We start from the raw sequence: 7,395 nt of genomic DNA on the forward strand, positions 1-7,395 counted from the left end.
TGGATGGATAGATAGGTAGGTAGATAGATAGAAGATAGATAGATAGATAGATCGATCGATAGACATTGGTAGGTAGACAGATGAAAAATAGACATAGGTAGATATAGGTAGATAGATAGATGATAGAGATAGATAGACAGATGATAGATAGATATGATTAGGGAGGGCTCTTGCTTACAATAAGATGCCAAGAGCTGCCTGCAAATGTGCAGGGCGTGATAGAGCTGAAAAATCACTATTTTGCAAGATCATAAGCGATGATTGGATCAGGGAAGAATCATCAGTGGATGGTACATCTAGCGGGAGTGCTGATAAGGACCATGATAGTTGCATGGCAACAAGGTATATCACTACGGATGCTTATTAGTTGCCAGGGAGAAAAACAAAACCATAATTATAGAGTGGAGAGCCAGACAGCAGCCTGCGGAGGTGCTCGGACCTGGCATCCCCAGTGGAGGGCAGGTAGGCATCGTGTGAGGGCAGAGGAGAGACCCTGAGGGAAGCACAGCCTCACTGGCCAGCAGTGAGCTGAGCGTGCATGAGCTGAATCTAAGCACAGTGGACTCACCCGAAAACACAAATCAAGCAACATCTATTCTTTAAATGTCAGGGGGACTCTACTGTTAAAAAATGTTAATGTCATAAAATACCAAGAAAGGCTGTGAGCATTCCAGACCGAAGGAGGCTAAAGAAACAACTCAATGTGAGACTCACTCTGAGACTGGATCCTGCACTGGAGAGGGGTGGGGGTGCTGCAAACGGCATTAAGTCAACTGACAAAATGTGAATGTGGATTATACATTAGATAAAACATACAACAATGTAAACTTGTGAAACTGATAACTGTGCTGTGGACATGTAAGAGAACATCATTCTTCTTAGAAAACATACAATAATGTGTTTAGGGATCTGAGTAAATATAAGGGCATATACGCAATTTACCTTTAAAAGGTTCAGAAAAGAATTACATCTGTGTGTGTGTGTGTGTGTGTGTGTGTGTGTGTGTGTACATACTCAGAGAGAAAGAAAATGATAGAATTTAGAATTTGGGGCAAATGTTAACAATAGGTAAACCTGAGTCACAGGCGTTACAAATGTTCCTTGTACTATTTTTATTTTTTTTAGTTGTAAAATAAGTTTAAAAAGTGTTTTTAAAAGTCATAACTACAAATTCTAATTTTATGAACAAAACATAGGTATTAGGAATGGAGAATGAATAAGTAAGAAAGCAAAAGCAGTCCTAAGTCCCAATTTGGTGGGAAGGAGGATTGAGAATGTTAAAATTTTAGGGAGTCAAAGTGACTACGTGATCTTTAATATATTGATAGAGGCTTCTAACTTCAAATATGAGTTAAAATAGAAGAGTGATGTAGTAACATGTGTGTGGCTTGAGAGGAAGGAGGGCAGAGAGGAGAGTTTGGAAAATAAACATCCTGATTAGTTGGAAGACATTAGAAAAGGGAAGAGCATGAACAATCGATACAGTCCATCGTGAACATAAAGGAAGGAGGGAGGCAGGGCATTGACCTGTCGGGAGAAGCATGCACAGGCTCCTTCCAGTCTCAGATGATGGGTACTCTCAGGCTGGGATGGGAAATAACATCAAGCTACATGCTCCCTACAAGAAACATATCCTTAAACTTTCACAGAAAGGTTAGAAATTAAGGGATGGGTAAAAATAAACCAGGCATATGCAAGCCAATTAATATCTGATGGAATGAAATCCAAAAGCAACAATTTTGACATCATCCATAGGAGAGGCCTGGGGGTTTACCGTGATGAGAATCATTTCATACCCCTCCCCCAGCTTCTGTTTACCTCTAGGAGGGTCTGCACTGTTTCCTTGGCAACCCGGTCAAAAGGGGAAAATTTGTTCCAGAGTAAATAGCATTCATGATGGATGATGGCTGTCACAGGCCCTAATTTCAAAGCTTTCTGTCGTGAAATGTTGATTAATAATAACATCCTAATACTGAGACATTCTAATTTTTTTTTTATATAAAGAAACATGAACACATGATTCTTTAGAGTTTGTACTCGTGCTCTCAGATCGCTTCATTCATGCTGAAGAACAGACAGGATGGTTTCAAAGGGTGTGTTGAATCCACTGAAATTATAGCTGCTAAAATCTCCCAGGTCCTTTTCTAAGCCACTGAAGGCAAGTAGAGGGCCCCCTACCGTCCAGATCCACAGAAGGCTTTGTGCGCCGGCCTCTTTCCACGCCTGAGTTTCTGCTGCCCCCTACAGTCTCTGTCTGGGCACTGCACTTTCCCCTTAAGGCTGTTTTTCACACCTGCTCTTCCCTGCTTCATTCATTCATGCCAGCATGTTCCTGGAGCTGCGTTAGCCCCATAAATCAGACCACAGTGCAGTGCAGCGGCTGCATAAACAGTGGTGTGAGGGCGCCTCAAGCACAGTGTGATACATTAGAATCTAACACACGGATCAGAAGTCAGTTACGGCTCTTCCCTCGTCAGATCCCGTCTTCTCCAAACTTGTCTGATGTCTTCCTCAGACTACAAAGAATACCAAAGACGATGCACACCTTTCTTTTTATTGCTATTTGCTTCAAAGTTTACGTCTTCTTATTTTTTTCTATTTAAGTGATGCAATGTTAAATGTGTTCATGTGATTATGTCACACACAGTGAGGGACTTTTTGATGTACTTTTTACTATTTTCCCTTGTTTGGCTTCACCCTTTCTGCTTCCTACAGACACACACACACACACACACACACACACACACACACACACACACACATAGAATGGAGCAAAATTCGGTTTACAGTTGTTCATATGGAAAATAAGACAATAATTTATAAATAACTAGAGCCTGGTGCACAGATTCATGCACCGGTGGGGTGCCTCAGCCTGGCCTGCGCCCTCTCGCAATCCGGGACCCCTCAGGGGATGTCAGACTGCTGTTTCAGCCCAGCCTGCAGGGATCGGGCCAAACTAGCAATCCAACACTGCCTGCCTGCAGCTCCTGCTCATCCTGGCCCTGTTGTGGGAATGCACTGAACACCAGGGGGCAGCTCCTGCATTGAGCATCTGCCCCCTGGTGGTCAGTACACGTCATAGCGACCAGTCGACCAGTCATTCGGTCATTTGGTCGTTTGGTCGTTCAGTTGCTTAGGCTTTTATATCTATATTTAAAAAGGTTGATATGCAAAGTGTCCCCATGGGAACTTGACCGGGAGACCAGGAGTTTGATTGCTCGCTATGATGTGCACTGACCACCAGGAGATGGCGTGGAACAAAGGATGGCCCAGCCGGCAGCTGGCAGCTGGGGAAGGAAGGCCCTGGCCAGCAGCCGGGGAAGGGAGGCCATAGCTGGCAGCAGGCAGCCAAGGAAGGGAGGCCCTGGCCAGCAGCTGGAAGGCTCCGATCGGCCCTGATCGCCGGCCCGGCCTACGGAGCCTACCTGTGCACTAATTTCGTGCACTGGGCCTCTAGTATATAGATAATACAAGAATAAACCTTATGGCTCATGTACTCACAACTGTAACCCTACTTTTGCCCCACCCTCTGTGTCTGTGTTTGTGTGTAGTCCCCCAAAAATGTATACACACACTTTGAGTAATTATAAAGGCAGTGTTTATTAAAATATATTTCATTTTCAAAATTGAACTATCAGCATTTAATTTGTGTATATATTTTTGGGTGTCTAAGTAATTATAAAAGCAGTGTTTATTAAAATATATTTCATTTTCAAAATTGAACTATCAGCATTTAAATTGTGTATATATTTTGGGGGGACACCCATATATAGATGAAAACATGTAGGGGGAAAACTTCTTTATGTGTGTACCCATCAAAATTTCTAGGTTATTGTTTGTTGTTTTCCTTCATGCACGCAGCATCCATGGACTTTTTTGGCTGGAAGTGTCCAGAACCTACCTGCTTTAACCTCTGCCTCTGCATAAGCAATGGACAAAGCCTCTAGGTTAGATGATGCTCGTCTTAAAGATCTTCTGGACCTAAGGCCTAGGGGTGGCTACGGGCAGGCCAGTAAACATTTCTGTGTTTTGTCTGCTGGAGCAGATACAAAAATGTGTCCTCATATCTAAATATCTCTCTAGTTCCCATTTAAACCCATTTTAAAGAATAAATATAGCCCTAACCGGTTTGGCTCAGTGGATAGAGCGTCGGCCTGCGGACTGAAGGGTCCCGGTTCGATTCCAGCCAATGGCATGTACCTTCCTTGCGGGCACATCCCCAGTAGGGTCTGTGCAGGAGGCAGCTGATCGATGTTTCTCTCTCATCGATATTTCTAACTCTCTTTCTCTCTCCTTTCCTCTCTGTAAAAATTAATAAAATATATTTTTTAAAAAAGAAAAAAAAGAATAAATATATATTTGATCCTCTGTTCCTGAAATCCTTAAAATTTATTTGAGAAAACAAAACCTGCAGGCTGTGTGGCATTGGGTAAGTCACTTAACCTCTCTGAGCCTCTAAGACTGTCATAGACTTTTTGCTGTAAGACTTGAGATAATATATCAAAGCACTTAGCAAAAGTCAGCCCCTCCTCACCAGCCCTCCCTCCTCTTCCTTTACCCACTGGAGCCAGGGCTGCATCTGGTCTGCAGGCTCCCCTGCCCATTCCCACCCTCTTCATCCTTCATGGCATTCCCCCAAGCAAGTCTTACACATTGAAGCCTAATTTAGTGTCTACTTCTCAGAGGACCCCAACTAATATAAGATGCCTCATCCCAGTCACCGTGAGCCAAAAGGACATAGATGGCTCCAGTGAAGAAGTCAGACTGGGGACCAGCAGGAAATAGAGGTGGCTGGGCTAACAGTAGGGGAATGAGTCCTGCAGACATGTATGACCCCCAGAGCAGCTAAGGGTGAAGGCTCTGGACCATTCACTCAAGTCCAGGGTCAGATTGCAGACCTGGTCAGAGGCTGGGCTTTTGGGGGCAGATGGTGAGGGGCCTCTTGGAGGGCTTTTGCCAGGGGAAAGGGAGAGGTTGGAGGAACTCAGGAATTTTGCTCTGCAAGCTTTATCTTGCACTATGGAATGCAAAACCTTGTCTTCTGTCCAATGAATTCTAAGCTTTAGCAAGTATTCAAGAAAGTTATTTCATTGCACCATATAATCTAAGGCCGATCCTAGACACACAAAAGTGTAAATGGTGCAGAGATACCCAACTTAAAAAGTAACCTATGTTGTGAAATGTCTATAAGGTTTAACTGGGGAGAACAGTCCAATTAGTTTACCGCCCTGAGCTTTAGTTTAAGGAAACTCAACTAAGTGAAGGCAATGACACTGCTGGGCTTGGATCCATGGCAGCTCTATGAACTTATACTTTCCAGTAACTGAGCCAGGAGTGGTGGCATCATCATTTCAGACATCCATTTCAATACCTGCAGGTGCTGGGCTAGTTTTATTTGGCCAATTCTTGACATCATGTCCCCCCAAAAAGATTTATAAACTAATTTGTCTCTTTTGTCACAAGCGACTTTCTACTTCATCAGGTATAAATAATTGCAGTTGACAGTTTATACCAGTGATGGCGAACCTTTTGAGCTCGGCGTGTCAGCATTTTGAAAAACCCTAACTTAACTCTGGTGCCATGTCACATACAGAAATTTTTTGATATTTGCAACCATAGTAAAACAAAGATGTATATTTTTGATATTTATTTTATATATTTAAGTGCCATTTAACAAGGAAAAATCAACCAAAAAAATGAGTTCGCGTGTCACCTCTGACACGCGTGTCATAGGTTTGCCATCACTGGTTTATACTGACAAGCAGTGCACTTTATTGATTTTTTCTTACTTTATATCATGACTAAATGTAAGTGGCTCCAAGTATAAATATTAAATGAGCTCCCTACTGTGAGGCCCCCAGCAGCCTCCCTCCGATGCTTCCCTGTACTGGGGTCCAGGGAATACGGGGCGTGGTGCACACAAGCTTAGACTGGTATCTGAATAAGTCACCAAGAACCCCGCAGAACAGCCACATGTTTCTTTAGAGATGATTATCAAGATCCCCACCCCCCATGGGTAGAATGAGATGCCAGAACAAAATATAAAAGTAAGTTGCCCAGCCAGTGTTGCTCAGTGGTTGACCGTCAACCCATGAACCAGGAGGTCATGATTCAATTCCTGGTCAGGACATATGCATGGGTTTTGGGCTCTATCCTCAGTAGGGGCATGCAGGAGGCAGCCTATTGATGAGAATCTCTCATCATTGATGTTTCTCTCACTCTCCCACTCTCTGAAATCAATTAAAAATAATAATAAAAAATAAATGTAAGTGAAAGTCTATATATTAAACCATGAAACTCCACCCACTCAGCTGCTTCGTCTACCCAGCTCTGTGCAGCTGCAGCCAGACTTGCACCCTCTGGCAGGAAATGGGAGACGCGCTTCCTTGTCTGGGGGATATGAACGTTAAGAAGTCGCCCAATAAAGCAATGGGGTCCCTTCCAATCATGCTTCAGTAGAGCCCACCTGACACTAGCCTCATGAGACACATGATTTACCACCAGCTCAGAAAGATGCCTCACTCATTCTAGTCAGGCACAACTTGCCCGATATTGGAGGAGTCGATCTAAAAGCAAAACAAAGGAGATCACATCAAACACATGGAAACCAAAAATCAGAAGATACCGAGACTATGCAGGGAGGAGTAGAAAAAGCAATGAATGTGGTCAGAGAAATAAGCAAACATGGCATCCTGAAACAAGAACAGTAAAGTATTTTAAAGAACAAGAAGAGCTATAGACATTAAAAATCTGACAGTCAATGTTTTGTAAAAATCAGTAAAGTGCTGAAAAATAATCTCCCAGATAAAAGATAAAGATAACAGGAGGCGAAAGGCAAATAAATGAGAAGATCACTGCAGGATGTGCAACAGCAAAATAATCAGAATTCCCAAAAGAAGAATGGACAAATGAGTGCAAAGAAATGATAAACAACCCACAGCAGCAAACTCCCCCAAACTAAAGACATAGTCCTCCAGACTGGGACCCACTGAGTGCCTGTGACAACAAAGACCCACGACATGACACATCCCCAATAAACTTCAGAACTATAGATTCAAAGAAAATCTAAGTTTTCTAGAAGAATCAGGACACAGATAATTAAAAAAAACAAACAAGAATCCAAATGGTGTTGGACTTTCTTAAATGGGAACACTGGACACAAGAAAACCAAGGGAAGAATACCTTTAAAATTCTGAATGAAAATGACATTTTCACCAGAAATCAAGACCCAGCCCAACTATCAATCAAGTGTGAGCCTAAAGGCATGTGCCTGTGTGGGCTCAGGCAAGCGTCATAAACAATAGAGTAGCACCTGCCTTTGCCCATCTCAAGGGGTTCTTGGTTAAGGGGGAATATAAGCAAATCTTCTAATTCACAATGGCCCCGACTCCCTTA

Source organism: Myotis lucifugus, unplaced genomic scaffold (assembly GCF_000147115.1).
Source record: "Myotis lucifugus unplaced genomic scaffold, Myoluc2.0 scaffold_26, whole genome shotgun sequence".
Lineage (NCBI taxonomy): Eukaryota > Metazoa > Chordata > Mammalia > Chiroptera > Vespertilionidae > Myotis > Myotis lucifugus.